This window comes from Pleurodeles waltl, chromosome 9, assembly GCF_031143425.1.
Source record: "Pleurodeles waltl isolate 20211129_DDA chromosome 9, aPleWal1.hap1.20221129, whole genome shotgun sequence".
Classification (NCBI taxonomy): Eukaryota; Metazoa; Chordata; class Amphibia; order Caudata; family Salamandridae; genus Pleurodeles; species Pleurodeles waltl.
Window position 1 is genome coordinate 51707912 of NC_090448.1, and position 16929 is coordinate 51724840.

Below are 16929 nucleotides of genomic sequence, written 5' to 3' on the forward strand. Positions count from 1 at the left end.
AGCTCCCATTTAGAAATTATAGCTTATTAGATGTAATAAGGTAGCTCCAATGTTATCCTATGGGAGAGGGAGGCCCTGCAATAGTGAAAAACAAGAGTTTTTTTACTACCAGGACATGTATAATGTAAAATTACTGTCCTTCCTTTTAAATATATTGCACTTTGCCCACCGGGCTGTCCAGGGCCTACCCTAAGGGTGGCTGATATGTATAAAAAGGAGGGTTTTGGCATGGCAAAAGGTTTATTTTGCCAGATCACAAGAGCAATTTTAAAACTGCACTATAAGCTACAATGGCAAACCTGAAACATGTTTAAAGGGTCTACTTACGTGGGTGGCACAATTAGTGCTGCAGTCCCACTAGTATTTAATTTATAGGCCCTCTGCACATGTAGTACCTCTTTACTAGGGACTAATAAGTAAATTACATGTGCCAATTATACCATGTTTGAGGGAGAGAGAGCACAAGCACTTTAGCACTGGTCAGCAGCAGTAAAGTGCACAGATTTCTAAGGCTAGCACAACAAATTCAGGCAAAAAAGTAGAGCGTCCAGGCAAAAAGTTTGGGGGTCAACCCTGCAGAGAGAGCCAGATCCAACACTCTCCATTCCAAACATGATAAACTTGTCATACACCTAATTGACATATTTAATTTTCTTATAAGTCCCTAATATATTGTACAACCCAAACCAAGGGCCTGTAAATAAAATGTTAGTAGTGGACTGCAGGACTCATTTAGGCATCCACTAAGAAAACACTATAAAAACATGGTTTGGGCCCGCCCCTGCAATCTGGTTATACAGATTTAAACTGCCATCTCAATCTGTATAAATGCACCTTTTGGCAGACCCCAGCCTTCCTTTTAAATGCTTATAATTCACCTCAAAGATAGGACTTAAAAGCCCATATTGCAAGGTGCATGAATTTAAAAGTTAAAACATGAATATAAAGGGGCATATTTATACTATGTTTGTGCCGAATTTGGGTCATTTTTTAATGCAAATTTGGCGCAAACTTAACTCTATATTTATATTTTGACGTTAGACACGTCTAGCGTCAAAATATTGGAGTTTGCATCATTTTTTGGATGTGTGCACCTACCTTGCGTCAATGAGAGGCAAGGTAGGCATTCCCATCTAAAAAATGGTGCTATCCGCATAGCCCCATGTTTATCCCCCTGTGCTAAAATGACGCAAGGATTGGAGGAGGGGCTAAATAATGTCGCAAAGCTTGCTTTGCACCATTATTTAACACATGGCTCAGACCAGGCGTTAGGGGACCAGTGGACCCATTTCCATTGTTAAACACCATGGAATGGGCCCACGGGTGCCCTCCCCAACCCACAGGAACAGCCCCACCTGCACCAGAGGGACACCAGAGGATGGGGGACCCCATCCCAGGTAAGCAGGGTAAGTATTGGTAAGTATTATTTTTTTTTTTTAAGTGCCATGGGAGCCCTAACTTGCGTCCCCCTGCATGGCACTGGGTACAGTGGCCATGCCCAGGAGACCCTAGTCCCCTATGCTGGCCATTGGGGGGGTGGGCATGACTTCTGTCTTTTCTAAGACAGGAGTTTTGTGTTAGGATGGTTGTGCGTCAGGAAATGATGCAAGGCAGGTTAACAGCATTTTTTTTGCCTCTAACCAGCCTACCCCTACCGCCACTCCAACCCGGCTAACGTCATTTTTTCTGATGCTAGCCCAACCTGAGCGCCGGCTTGTGGCATTCCATAAATTTAGCGCCTGACTGGCACTTTGCAATGACGCAATCCAGAGCTGTACTTTTTGCCGCTAAACTACGTTTGCGCATTTTTGCAGCAAAAAGTATAAATCAGGCCCTTAATGTTTTACATGTCCTGCCAGTGAAATATCCCCAAAGTACATTTTCACTGTGGCAAGTCGGGCTTCCCCATAGGTTTACGCTGGTTTACACTATTACATTTAATAGTTGCAAAATCAGTTTGGGAATAGCTAGAAAAATGGATCAAGAACTCATTTTAATAGTAATTTAAAATCCAAATTAATGGTCATCGGATTTTCTATTGCTATGTATGACACTTTTACATAGTTGTCATTTTCCTGCCTACACCCAAAAGGTTTTCATGTCAGTGTCCAGCTGTCACCTGACCCCTATTGGCTCTCCTGTGGTGAGCCATGCATTGCTCCCAGACAGTGGACAAAGGGCCCTGCGTGTGGAGAGGGAGGCCTGGGGACTGTGACCTGGCCGTTGCTGAGTTCAAAGGATGCCTACCTTATCACTGGCAGATGAAGCTCACACTTAGTTCTGCCTCCCATTTCTTTCTCTAGTCAGGCTGGGACCAAACCCAGTAAGAGTAGAGAAAATGCCTAGAACTTGTTTCAGTGGTAGACAAAGACTTGCCCTCCACTAACAAGCTGGCAGTGGGCATAAAAATGGAGCCCACAGACCTCTCCTCAGAACACTCCTAGATCTGTGAAGAATCAGAAGAAGGACTGCCTTGTTGTCTGGAGAACCTGAAGGAGGACTGGACCTGCTTGCCTTGAACCCAGGACCCCAGAAGTAATTCCCAGGGTCAGTTGGCTAACTTCCTGTTTGAGCAACAGGGGCACAACAAGCTTCCAGAGGACTTTGCAGCTGCCCAGCTGACCAATAACAACTGGACCTGACCTGGATCCTGCTCCTGGGCTCTGTTAGAGTGATTCCTAACCTACAAGTAGTACCTCCAGGTCTAGGGCCCTTTGTCTGGTGTTGAAGTGTAATCCTCCTGTCCACACTGCAAACGCTGATACTTAGAAGTTTTTCACCAAATTCCTGCCTGGAGAATAGACGGAGATTGGGTTCACCATGGTAGACGCTGTTGATGTAGAATCACTGGTTGGGGTCAGCTTGCTGGGTTGCCCTGATGAAGGAGACCTTATTTCCAGTAAAGTCAAAAGGTAAGGGCTTCATCGGGTCCGATGCAGAGCAACAAACCGTTGATGTCAAGGGCCTTCCTGGTCCCAAACTTCATCTTTCACCTGCTCAGATATTTCCTGCATTTAATGACAACCTCACTGGGGTCATGCTCTCCAGCAACCCCCTCTTGTCAAGCCCTGCTTCGGATCCAGTTTGCCACATTGACTACTCGCTGATAACCACTTTTTTTCCCATAAACATGCCTATGTCCAAAGGTAAACTTTCCACTGGGACAAACCTGGTGCCTATATCCGCCTGGCGATCCATTTGCAGTCGGCTTTAACTTTTGAATTGGACCCCATCTAGCCTGACCAAATAACAGCAATTTGTGCTTTTTGGAGCTTTTATCAATTTAAACATTAAAACCCTGTAGCTCCAATTCTACTTATTGGATTTTTGTTGTTTTGGGTCACTTATTAAAATGTATTTTATATAACTAAATTGGTTTGGGGGCGTGGCTAAGATGGCGTCCGGAGCGGACGCTTCATGAAGAACTCCGCTCGCGGCCCGGCAATAATCTGCCCAGTCTCCTGTCCCGTGCCGTCCTGGTGCCTGCTGCCCTGGTCGAGGCTGCCCCCCCAGGTGTGGGGGCGTGCGGCTGGCCGAGGGTGAGTTCCCGACCGCGAGACAGAACGCACCTCGCGGTCGGGCCTACAGGGATCAAGGCCTCGACCGCGGAGCTGAGGTGCGGCTGCACCGTAGAGGCGCTTCCCGCAAGGATGCAGCAGTGCCTTAGGGCCTACTCTTTTGGTCCCGGTGTGCCTGCGGGTCCAAGAAAGAGGGAGCGGGAGCACGCCTACGGGCTGGTCTGAGACCGGGCGCACTGGCAGCAGATTGCAAGTCGCCTGGGGGCCCGGTTGCCAGCGCCCCCAGCGGACTCCGGGGTCGGGCTCCCCTGGCGAGCGTGTCACACCCCCTGCAGTGGGAGGGCACATCATCCCGCGGCCAGAGGGATGCCGGAGGGACAGGCCAGCATGTTGTCGGATGGTAGCTGGCTCAAGATGGACCACTGATGGAGGAATTTCCCAGAGAGGAGGGCCGGGACGTCGGCCTCGTGGATGGCTGCTCTGACGGACGGCGCTACAGCAAGGCCTATTACAGTAAGTGCTGAGCCCCCAGGAACCCCGTGTATCTACTTCCAGTGCGGGACACTGGACTCGCGACGGCCAACGAGCAGTGCTGGAACGGGACCACATGGAGCCGGAGTAGTCAGAAGGTCACACTGAGGTGTTTTGTCCGCGGTTGGGGTGCCCTCCGGACGGACCGGGTGCCTGACCCAGACCTGGGCCCAGGGAACAGCGACACAACACCACAGGCCCCATCGTAGGTGCAGCCCTTTCGGCTTGAGGAGGGACTCTATGCGACCGCTTTCCTGAAAACGAAAGGACTCTGAAGTGGCATATATCCGCCGCCAGCACCCCCGCGACTACAGGAGGGACCGAAATCCTGGTAAGGCTGCCCTAATAGATGCCTGGCACGGTGACTGGCTGGTGTGACGGCCTGCCCCAGGGGTCGGTGGGGTGGGCTCCGGTGGTGCCCTGGCACAAACCACAGGAGTGAGGTTCTGGAGCGGACTTGGAATTAGTGGCAGCACACACCACGCTGTGGGACGAGATGGGAGGCCGTTGCTCTGTGAGGTGTTAGACCGGCTCGACGGCTCACTGAAGATTGGAGCCACGAACGATCATGGTCAAGCCAAAACCACCCAAAGTGCATCAAACTGCGGACGGGGAGCTGCGGCCCCCCGCGGGGGCGCCCGGAGACCAAGCTGCTGCCCTACACCAGGTGAATGAGACATCGCACGCTCACTCTGCGCAATTCGATAAGCTCTTACAAGCTGTGCTAGACACCAAAACATCCCTAAAGGGGAAAATCAATTCAGTGGCACTGGAAGTGAATCTACTCAGAGCCGATCATCATAAACTGGTGGACAGAGTCACGGTCAATGAAACAGCGCTCACCACAGTACAGCCCGATATCAGAGAACTACGAGACCAACTACAGCGAATGGAAGTGGAGGTCCTTCACCTGCATCGCAGAGCGTAAGATGCAGAGGGACGCTCACGAAGGAACAATATCAGATTCATGGGGTTCCCGGAGCGGGTGGAGATACCAAACGCTGAAGTGCTCCTAGAACAGTGGTTAAAAGACATGGTGCTATTACACAAAGTGCCACCAGCGCTCACAGTTGAACGGGCTCACCAGATTTCAGGTAGACCACCACGTCCGGGGGCTCCGCCTCGGCCCCTAATCGCACGTCTCCTCAACTTCTGTGACAGGGATCTGATCCTGCAGTGCTTCAGGTCACAGGGCCCCATAAGGATGGACAATAATGTTATCACGGCTTACCCTGACTACACAGTGGAGGTACAATGCAAACTGGTCTCTTTCACGAAAGTCAAGCAACTTCTACGCAATAGCAACATTACTTACTCTTGTTGTTCCCAGCATGTCTCCGAGTGATAGATGGGGAGAAGACCCACATCTTCCCATCCCCGGAAGACGCCTGGACTTGATTGCATGCCAAGGGTCTGGTTGACCCAACCAAACATGACCCCAAACAGGATGAATGGCTCACCCATGTCCCCATAGGAGGAAGAGATCTGGTGCCGGGACACGCCTCTCTAGATCGCAAGCAGCGGAGAGACAGGCACAGGCCTTAAAAGATGCTAATTTGTTCACCTCAGTGCAGTACTCAGCCCGCCGGGAGGACAAGACCATGGACTCAAATTCATCGCAGGGCCACTAAAGCCCACCCACCTCCCCATCGATATTTGGCCCAGAGCTCACCCCGCGCACAGCAGATGATATTTAACCCCGCCTAATGCTTCGGGCATTGAACAATGCACCTGGATGACCTATGGGGCAGAATCACGCCACAGTGGAGCACACAGACCATTGAACGCCAGGCCCCGCGATGGGGGGTGCACCATGCCAGTCCCGGTATTTCTGCACCACAGGCCTCATTTGCTGGTCTGCCCGGCAGCACCGTCTGGGGCGGGCCTCGGTATTATTACCCACTTGGGCGATGGGGCGCCCGGATTAGGCAGCGGCCTATGAACCTTATGCCTTTTACATCTACGCCTCCCCACACCCATATGGGACACCAAAGAGACCTTGTTCGGACAGTTGCTACCTGTGGCACCTTTTGTGCCAACGTGTTACAAGTTGGGCGTTGCCCTGTAAGCTCTCTCTTTTCTAGTACTTACATCTTTTCTATGTCTTTCTTTATGTTTGATAGGTGGTGTGGGTTTGGGGCAGGGTACGGTTGGGGGGGGGGAATTGCGGATGTCGATGTTTGCCATAATGTTCCTACCCCAACGACGAATCTCACTAGTGACTGTCCCGCTGCGCTTTCCCACACCCACACATACATGGACACATAGTGCCTCCAAGTGCTGTAGGGTATATGCATACCTTAAAAGACACAGAACGCACATAGCTATACTCCAAGCAACGCACTTTACTCCAGAAGACCTATGCAGCCTCAATAGAAAATGGCCTGGGTTAGCTTATGGTATCACGACATAGGCATTCGCGAAGGGGGTGCTGGTGTGGATTGCCCCAGGGGTGCCCTACACAGTAGAGCGCCACAGGATTGACGAAGATGGTCAATATGCTCAATTAGAGGGATCCCTGGATGGGAGACCACTAGTCATAGTGGGACCATACTCCCCAAACTCTAAACAGGGGGACTTCTTAATGTCAGTCACCCTCCAACTCCTTCGGGAACTGTTGCTACACAGCTTATGGGGCGGCGATCTAAATTGCGTGCCAGACATAGATACGGATAGGTCCCACCCCCCACTTGACGGCGCACCTAGCAGGAAAACTTCTCTGGTGCTGCAGACTTGGATGCTAGAAAGGAGACTTTGGCCCTCATTACAACCCTGGCTGTTGGGACTAAAGCAGCGGTAATACCGCCAAGAGGCCGGCAATAAAAAAATGGAATTATTACCACGGCGGAAACCGCCAACACAGACAGCCACTTTAACACACCGACTGCCATGGCGGTAGAAACAAGCACCGCGGCGGTATCTGCCAACAGCGAAGCAGAAGACAATGTACCGCCCACCCTATGACAACAAGCCAATCCACCAGCTTTTCCGGGGTGGTACCGACACAATCAAAAGCACAGCGGAAACAGTACACAGAAGGGAAACGACTCACCTCTGGACACTCAAGGAAGAACCACGACGGCATGGATCCCGAACTACAGGTGTTCCCCATGCTGGTTTACCTCCTCCTACACCAGGAATACCAACGGCGGCGAAGACGACCACAGTGAGTACCGCACCTAGCACACAAGGGAGGGGGGGAGGAAAAAAAGAGTGACACACACACGCATCACGCAACACCCCCACCCCCAACAACGTACACTCAAACAGATGCAACAACATAACAACATAACATATCTACCCGAACCCCTCAGGAATAAGGCAAGGACAAAAGGAAGTGAGTAAAGTCAGTGTAATAATATAAAGTTCAAAAAATACATCCTCAAAGCACAAAACAGTATCTACAATATATACAAATGGAGGGACACTGCCCAGTCCATAATGTCCGTGGGCCACAGGGCCATATCACATAGGCCAAGGCCCCACCTGACTCCTGCCTCAATACGAAGAGAACACTGCTGGAGCATCATGTCGAAAATACACAGGCACGTCAGGAGGAAGGGGAAGGGGGGGCACCTCAGCCGGAAGATGGTACAACGCCACTGCTCCTGGGGGTAAGGTGGCGGGGGGGCACATGCCCATCACTCTGTTCTGGTGGTGCAAAGCCACAGTCACTCTAGTGGCTTGTTCGCCCACTGCCTGGTCCTGGGGAGTGTAAGGCTACAGCCTCTCAAGTGGATGGCTTCTCCACTGGTTCCGGAGGGGGCTTTGTGCCCAGTGTGCTTCATCCTGGCAAGGAGGAGGGGGTGAGTGGTTGCCTTCTTCCACTGGTTCTGGAGGGGGCTTTGTGCCCAGTGTGCTTCATCCTGCCAAGGAGGGGGTGAGTGGATGCCTTCTTCCACTTGTTCTGGAGGGAGCTTTGTGCCCTGTGATGCAGATCTTGAGGAGTGCAAGGTCACAGTCTCTCACCTTGGTGTCACACCTACAGTTTTTCCAGTGTCCAGGATGCACTGCAGACCATGGAGGCATGACTACACACTGCCCGCCGGCGGTGACGGCTGCTCAGTGTTGGCAGTGGCGGTGCTGGCGGTGGTGCAGGCAGTGGTGGGGGGAGGCTCCAGCCCTTCCCCTGCAGCCTTGGGCGGCTTCCCACTGGGGCTGCTGCTGCTGGCAGTGGTGCTGGTGGTGCAGGTGGCAGTGCTGGCGGCGGTGCAGGTGGCGGTGCTGATGCCGGTGCTGGTGGCGGTGCTGCCTTTGGTGCTGCCTGTAATGGGGGGAGGCTCCAGCCCTTCCCCTGCAGCCTCGGACAGCTGCCCACTGGGGCTGTTGCTGCTGGCAGTTGTGCTGGTGGCAGTGCAGGTGGCGGTGCTGGTGGTGGTGCAAGTGGAGGTGCTGGCAGCAGTGCTGGCGGCGGTGCTGCCTATGGTGGGGGGAGGCTCCAGCCCTTTCCCTGCAGCCTCGGACTGCTGAAGTGCCATGGTGGTTTACACAGATGCTGCTCCAGCACCAGGCTCCAGATCCATCCTGCCTGCGCCGTCTGTGGCTTTCTCATTGCCCTTGGCAGCTAGTGGTCCCTTCTTGCTTTTGCCAGCTGGTGGTGTCTCCTTGCTTTTGCCAGCTGGTGGTGCCTCCTCGCCTTTGCCAGTCGGTGCTCCCTTTTTGCCCTTGGCACCTGGTGCTCCCATTTTGCCCTTGGCAGCTGGTGCTGGCACACTGGTTGTGTGGACAGGTGTCTTCTCTGAGCCTCTCACAACTGCAGTGGCTGCAGAAACGACAGTGGCCGTGGACTGGGTGGCTGAGGTGCTAGCCTAGGTCCTGACCACCCTGGCCCGAAGTGAAGGACGGGGGGTGGAGGGAAAGGGAATAGGTCAAGGGTGGAGAGAAAAAGCTTTTTAGGGACACTGGGGCTGGAAGAGGGTGAAGGTTTGGGAGTGGAGGAAGAGGGAGTGGTGGTAGGAGGTGTCTGTCTGCTGTGTTTGGGTGCAGGTGCATGGGCTGGATGCTGCCGTGAGGTGGATGGCTGTTGGGTGTCTGACTGCTTGCGTTTGTGTACCTTGGGAGGAGGGGGCACAGACGCAGTGGGAGAGGGCACAGGGGACATGTGCATGGATGTGGGGGTGGTGACTACCAGTGAGGTGCGTGTAGTGATAGGCGTGATGGTGATGGGGTTAGTGGATGAGGATGTAGTGCATGCAGGTGTGAGTGGAGACGCTCTTGGGAGGGAGGTGGAAGACGAGGAGGAGGGGGACACAGTGGAGGCAGTGGATGTTGATATGTCTGCATCTGGATGGTGCTTGTGTGAGTGACTGTAGGATGAAGTGTCGAGCTTGTGTTTGCCTGAGACACTTCTGTGTGTTGATTTGGGTGCATGCTGGTCTGATGGTGTGCTTGGATAGGATGGGGTTGAGGGGAATGGGACTGGGTAGAGGAAGTTGGAGGGGGAAGGCTAGAGACAGGGACAATGGCTGCCATCAGGGAGTTGGCCAGAGCCTGGAATGATCTCTGTTGGGCCACCACGCCAGAGTGAATGCCCTCCAGGAATGCATTTGTTTGTTTCAAATGCCCTGCCAGACCCTGGATGGCATTCACTATGGTTGACTGCCCAACAGAGATGGATCGCAGGAGGTCATCAACAGACTCCTCACTGAGAGCAGCAGAGCTGACTGGGGCAGGGCTTGATGTGCCTGGGGCAAAGGAGATGCCCACCCTCCTGGATGAGCGTGCACGGGAAACACTTTTAGGGGCTGCTGGGAGGGCAGTGATGGTATGAGGGTGGCAGCTGTACCTGTAGTTGGGCTGGCCACAGAGCTGTCCGCCACCACCATGGAGCTTCCATCGGAGGAGGTGTCGCTGTCAGAACTGTCCCCTCCAGTCTCTGCCATGGTGCTCCCCTCGCCCTCTGTCCCACTGGTGCCCTCACCATCGGTGGATTCGGCATCATGGGCCATGTGGGATGCAGCTCCCTCCGTCGCCAGTGCCTCTGCTCCTCCGCCAGATTATGCTAATGCACATAAGGACAGGGTGACAAAACAAAAAGGGGGGGGAGGGAGAGACAGAGGATACACTTGGTCAATGCCAGCAACAATACCACAACACCCAGGGAACAGTTCTATGCACTAGGCCATGCACTCCCAGTTACAATGCTAGTCACCAGGCCATGCAGTACAATGGCTAACGCCAATAGCAGCACACCTGAAACCCACAGGACCGTGCCCAGTAGTAGATGTCCACTAGCATTTTTGGGGCTGGAGTGCATCAGAGCCTGCCCAAAATGGATCCGACCCTGCCGTGTTCGTCCTGGCCTAGGGGACTCACAGGCCCACGTCCCCCACCCAGATAACACCTCAGCATGCGCAATTTTCTGATTCTGAAAATGTACTCACCCGTTTGTGGCTGCTGTGATGCCTTCAAGCGCCCATCCAACTCTGGATAGGCCACCGCCAGGATGCGGAACATCAGGGGGGTCAGGGTTCGACGGGCACCCCTTCCTCGTTGGGAGGCCATCCCCAGCTGGGCCTCTGCCGTCTTCCTTGCCCAGCGGCGCAGGTCCTTCCACCGTTTGCGACAGTGGGTGCTCCGCCTATCAAAGACCCCCACGGTCTGCACGTGCTTGGCGATGGCACACCAAATACCCTTTTTCTGATGTGCGCTGACCTGCAGACAATGATACATAAGAAATGGGATCAGCCATACCGTCCGGCCTGTTACACTCATGGCCCACCATATCCCTCCCATCCCCTTATGCACATACATTGAGCACCATACATGCAGCACTCTGCCCAGGACCCCTCAGCCACCACCCCCTTGCACAAGGCTTAAACACAAGGCACTCCATGCATTCATGCCCCATGTTGTCTTGCTCACAGTGTACTCACCTGTTGGTCGGGAGGACCATAAAGTAAACGGTACTGGGGTAGAACCCCATCCACTAGTCTCTCCAACTCCTCCAAAGTGAGGGCAGGGCCCTTTCCCCAGACACTCGAGCCATGGTTGGTTCCAGACACGGGTCACAGCAGCACTTGCAGTGTAGGGTCAGTTGAAGGTCAGGTAGCAAGTGAGTGTGAACAGATAGAAAATGGCAGTCACGTCCGCGGCGGTGCATACCGTCACCACCGGCGTACATCACCTTTGGCTACTGGAACCAATAGGGGCCCAATGATAGCCAATGAGGTGTTGCATGGCGGCCCTCGACCGCCTCCCGCAACGGCACACAACGTCAGCAGAATTACCTCATTTCCACTTGTCCCTCAACACAGGTCAGGTGGCTGCCATTTCAGGGGGGAACAGGCCATGGCACCTAACTGCGTCACAGCAGACATAGGCACATATACAGGACTACACAATAACATACTGTTTCTGTCACAACATGCAAGGCATTTTACTCAGAGGATATGTTTGATTATGACCACCTGCTCACCGTTTTTCACCCTAGAGGATGAATAGGAGATGGAGACATACCCCCGTGTACAGACCCCTGGTGGACCTTGCAACAATGGAGGACAGGCACAATATCCTTACCTACAGACTTGATAGGGCCACAGTCCATGAGCTGTGTGCCCAATTGGAGCCAGACCTGATCTTAGCTATCCTTCACCCCACTGAGATCCCCCCTCTAGTGCAAGTCCTATCAGTGCTCCATTTCTTGTCAAGTGGCTCCTTCCAAGCGACAGTGGCAATGGCAGCAGGGATGTCACAGCCTATGTTCTCCAACGTGCTGACCAGAGTGTTATCTGCCCTGATGAAACACATGTGCAGCTACATCGTTTTCCCCCAGGTGGAGGATTTGGCCACAGTGAAGGCTGACTTTTATGCAATGGGACATATCCCCAACATCATTGGTGCTATCGATGGTACACATATTGCCTATGTCCCCCTCTGGAGAAATGAACAGGTGTACAGAAATCGAAAGAGCTTTCACTCTATGAATGTGCAGATAGTGTGCCTGGCGGATCAGTACATCTCCCATGTGAATGCAAAATATCCTGGCTCTGTGCATGATGCCTATATCCTGAGGAATAGCAGCTTCCCATATGTGATTGCTCAACTCCAGAGGCACAGGGTGTGGCTAATAGGTGAGCCCATGGTCCCCACCCAGTGTATGTTGGTATGTGGGTGTGGGGTTGGCCCTAATGGTGAGTGTCTGGCTAACAGGTATCCCTCGATATTTGCATGTGACTCAGGTTACCCCAACCTCTCATGGCTACTGATGCCAGTGAGGAATTCCAGGACAAGGGCAGAGGAACGTTACAATGAGGCACATGGGCGAATAAGGAGGGTCATTGAGCGCACCTTTGGCCTCCTGAAGGCCAGGTTCAGGTGCCTCCATATGACTGGTGGATCCCTGTACTACTCACCCAAGAAGGTGGGCCAGATCATTGTTGCATTTTGACCAGCCTGGCCTTGAGACGCCTGGTGCCTTTTCTGCAGAAGGATGAGGCTGGAGCTGGTCATATGGCAGCGGTGGAGCCTGTGGACAGTGAAGAAGAGGAGGCAGAGGAAGAGGCTGTGGATAACAGAACAACTATAATACAACAGTACTTCCAGTGACACACATTTAAGACACTGTAACCTCACCTTCCATTGCTGTTTTGTGAAGTGAATTTTCTCTGGCTGGCTGCTGTTTCCACTACTTTGGCCACTTATTGTACCCTTTAACATGTCTATTTGCAGATATTTGTGCCCTCCTGTGGCTCCCAGTGTAGTGACTGCAGCACATTACAGGCCATAACTATGTATACATCACTGTACAGTCTATTTGCAATGTCTACGGATTTTTACACAACTACATCCTTAAATCACTTGACACATTCCATACTTGTTTTTTCCAAGGGTGTTTATTTCAGAGCTGAGAAGTAAATGGAGATGTGCAATGGGCTTGGGTGATGGTGAAGGAAAGTCCAGGATAGAGTCCAGTCTATTTGTATCACAGGTGCATTGTCCAAGGGGGCATAGGAAGGGGAGCAATGGCAATTCAAGGTGGACAGGGTGACAGAGTAGGACACAAGGGTGACAATCAGGAGAGTCTTATTTCCTGGCAGGGGTCTTGGCAATGTTCTTTGGCTTCTGCCTGGATCGCAGGGACCGTTTGCGGGGTGGTTCTCCTTCTGCAGGTGGTGGGGTACTGGTGGCCTGTTGTTCCTGTGGCGGGGCCTCCTGTCCACTAGCGTCAGCGGAGGTGGAAGGCTGTTCATCGGTGTGGCTAGTGTCAGGGGCCCGTTGGTGTGCCACTGCCTCCCTCATGGTGTTGGCCATGTCTGCCAGCACCCCTGCAGTGGTGACCAGGGATGTGTGGATGTCCCTCAGGTCCTCCCTGATCCCCAGGTACTGTCCCTCCTGCAGCCGCTGGGTCTCCTGCAACTTGACCAGTATCTGGCCCATGGTCCCCTGGGAATGGTGGTATGCTTCCAGGATGTTGGTGAGTGCCTCGTGGAGACTCAGTTCCCTGGGCCTGTCCTACCCCTGTCGCACAGCAGCCCTCCCAGCTTCCCTGTCGTCCTGTGCCTCTGTCCCCTGAACCGTGTGCCCACTGCCACTGACCCCAGGTCCCTGATCGTCCTGTGTTTGTGGGGTTGCCTGGGGTCCCTGTACTGGTGGAAACACTGCTGATTGACATGTCCTGGGGACAGTGGTATGGGCCTGCTGGGTGGGTGCTGTGGTGGGGAGGCTCAGTGGTGGTATGGGACTGTGGCTGGGTAACCGACTGTCCAGAGGTCCCTGATGGGCCAGGTTGGTCATTCTGATCTAGGCGTGCAGAGCTGCTGTCATCACTGTGGGCCTCTTCTGTGGGGCGACTGGATGTTTCTGGCACCTCGTCTCTGGTGACGTTGTGTGGGGGTCCTGTGGGGATGTAAATGCAGTGTTATTGTTTCTGCATGTGACATCTTGTGCATGGGTGTGTTTCCCTCTATGGTTGTTATTACCAAGGCAGCTTTGGCTTGTGTGAGTTGTTATTTGGTTGGCTAAGTGATTGTCACTAGTGTGCATGCTGTGGTGATGGGGGTGCATGCAGGGCTGTGAGTGGTGTCCATGCATTGTTATTGCATGCAGTGCTGGGTACTGGGATGGTTGGGTTGTGATGGTGGGGTGTATGTGAGGTGGTGGGGTGATGGGGTGAGGGTAGGGGTGGGGATATGTGATGGCATGCAGGTAGGGGGTGAATGTAGTAATGATTTGACCTACAGGAGTCCAGTCCTCCTGCTACTCCTGCCAGGCCCTCAGGATGCATGATTGCCAAGACTTGCCCCTCCCATGTTGTTAGTTGTGGGGGAGGAGGTGGGGGTCCACCACCAGTCCTCTGTACATCTATCTGGTGTCTTGCAACCACGGAACGCACCTTCCCTCGTAGGTCGTTCCACCTCTTCCTGATGTCATCCCTTGTTCTTGGGTGCTGTCCCACGGCGTTGACCCTGTCCACGATCCTCCGCCATAGCTCCATCTTCCTTGCAATGGATGTCTGCTGCACCTGGCTCTCTACATCCCAACTGCTGGAATTGGATAAACCCATTGCCCTGAAGAGATTCAGCTGGCTTTGCGACAACTGTCCCGTAACAAAGCTCCGGGCAGCGACGGTCTACCATCAGAATACTATCATACATTCTCCGCAAAGATAATCAAACTGTTAGAAATGGGGTTTCTGGTTGGCTAGGGTATGCACCTCAGCCAGGCAGAACTTACCCACTCTAGTCAGGGCAAGGGAGTTACACGTCCAAGATAACCCCTGCTCACCCCCTTGGTAGCTTGGCACGAGCAGTCAGGCTTAACCCGGAGGCAATGTGTAAAGCGTTTGCACAACACACACACACCTGTGACGCAATATCCCCACCATAAAGGAAACACAACACCAGATTATATGAAAATATACTGTATCGTACACAACGTAATTATCAGACCAACATCACATAACAGTACTATCCTGCTACCTTAGCAGTTGTCAGAACGTTACACATTAGTTACTCTGCAAACTAGCAGTAGTCACACATAACACACAGGTTACTCAGTATTCTGCAACATAAGCAGTAGTCATGAAACACGTTATCACATTAGGACACTTGTCATAAGAATATCATAAAACGCCCATAGTAGGAACATTAGAAAGCCTATGGCAAGTTAGGGAAACATATTAGCAAGTCATGCCCATAAAAGGAACATGTGCACACATATGTAAAAGCATCATAGAACAGGTAGGCAATATATCATAATAGCAAAGTCTGTAGAAAGAACTTTAGATTATCGTTATATTGGTCCCTTTAGAAAGTACCTGTTTTGGTGAAGAGGCACTTCCAGTGCCTAAAAAGAATAATGGGGCCCCCTGCGCTCTTCTGCGCAAAACGGGGGCCTCCCTGGTCTCCTGGGGTTAGGGGAGGGCGGCACGCACCTCCTCTGTGACAGAAAATGGGCCCCTCCGGGGTCCGTGAACACTGGGGTCCCCCCTAGGCCTCCACCGGCCCTCTCGAGGGGGGCCCAGGTCTGGGAAACCTTTAGAGGGGGAGGGGGGTGCCTTGCACCCCCTCCTGGCAAAGATGTAAAAGATCGTTGCAGGGGTCAGGGGCCACAGCACCCTGCCCCTGGGAACAACTAAACAAGAAGGAGCACAGGGCTGGTGGGCCCAGCTACAGGCCAGCACAAGGGGTGCAGATGGTGGCAGTTCCTCCTAGTGACCAGGCAGGTCACAGGTCAGCACAGCAGCAGCAGTCCATGGCGGTTTCCTGGTGAGTCCATTCATCAGCGTTCTGTGTCCAGTTTCAAGTTCCAAGAATGTTCAAATTGTGGGGAAAATTCCCCTGTACTTATAGTCAGTTCTTACAGTGTTTTACAATGGTAGGGAGAGGAGGTTCCAGCCAGTTACAACTGGTTCTGGGAGTGCCACCTCTCTCCTTTCAGCACAGGCTCCAAACATCAGTGGGGGGTTTACGACCCTATTGTGTGAGGCCAGGGCACAGCCTTTACAAGTCTAGGTGTGCCCCGCCTCTCCCTTCTCTCAGCCCAGGAAGACTATTCAGCATGCAGATGCACCTTGGTGACACCTCCACCCTCCCTGTGTACAGGCTGTCTGAAAAGTATGCACAAAGCCCCAACTGTCACTCTGCCCAGACGTGGATTGGAGTCAAGCTGCAAAACACCAGAATTATAAGCACAGATAAATGCGCACTTTCTAGAAGTGGCATTTCTGTGATAGTAATCAAAAATACACCCACACCAGTAAGCAGTATTTATTATCACCATCACAACCATACCAAACACGCCTACGCTACCCCTCATAAATCAGACAATACCCCTTACACATAAGGCAGGGCATTTCTAATGCAATCCTATGAGAAGGCAGCACTCACAGCAGTGAGACACCAAGTTAGGCTGTTTGTCACTACTAGGACAGGCCATGCAATATGGCACATGTCCTGCCTTTCTACATACATGGCACCCTGCCCATAGGGCTAGCTAGGGCGTACTTTAGGGGTGACTTACATGTAGTAAAAGGGGAGTTCTGGGCCTGGCAAGTAAATTTAGATGCCAGGTCCCTGTGGCAGAAAACTGCGCACACAGGCCCTGCGCTAGCAGGCCTGAGACAGGTTTGAAAGTCTACTTCAGTGGGTGGCGCAAGCAGCGCTGCTGGCCCACTAGTAGTATTTTATTTACAGGCCCTGGGTATAGAGATACCACTGTACAAGGGACTTATAGGTAAATTAAATATGCCAATTAGGTATAAGCCAATCATACCAACTTTAGATGGGAGAGCACCTGCACTTTAGCACTGGTCAGCAGTGATAAAGTGCTCAGAGTCCTAGAGCCAACAGCGAGAGGTCAGAAAAACCAGGAGGAAGGAGGCAAAAAGACTAGGGATGACCATGCGTATGGTCAAAAGTCCAACACAAACCATATCTGG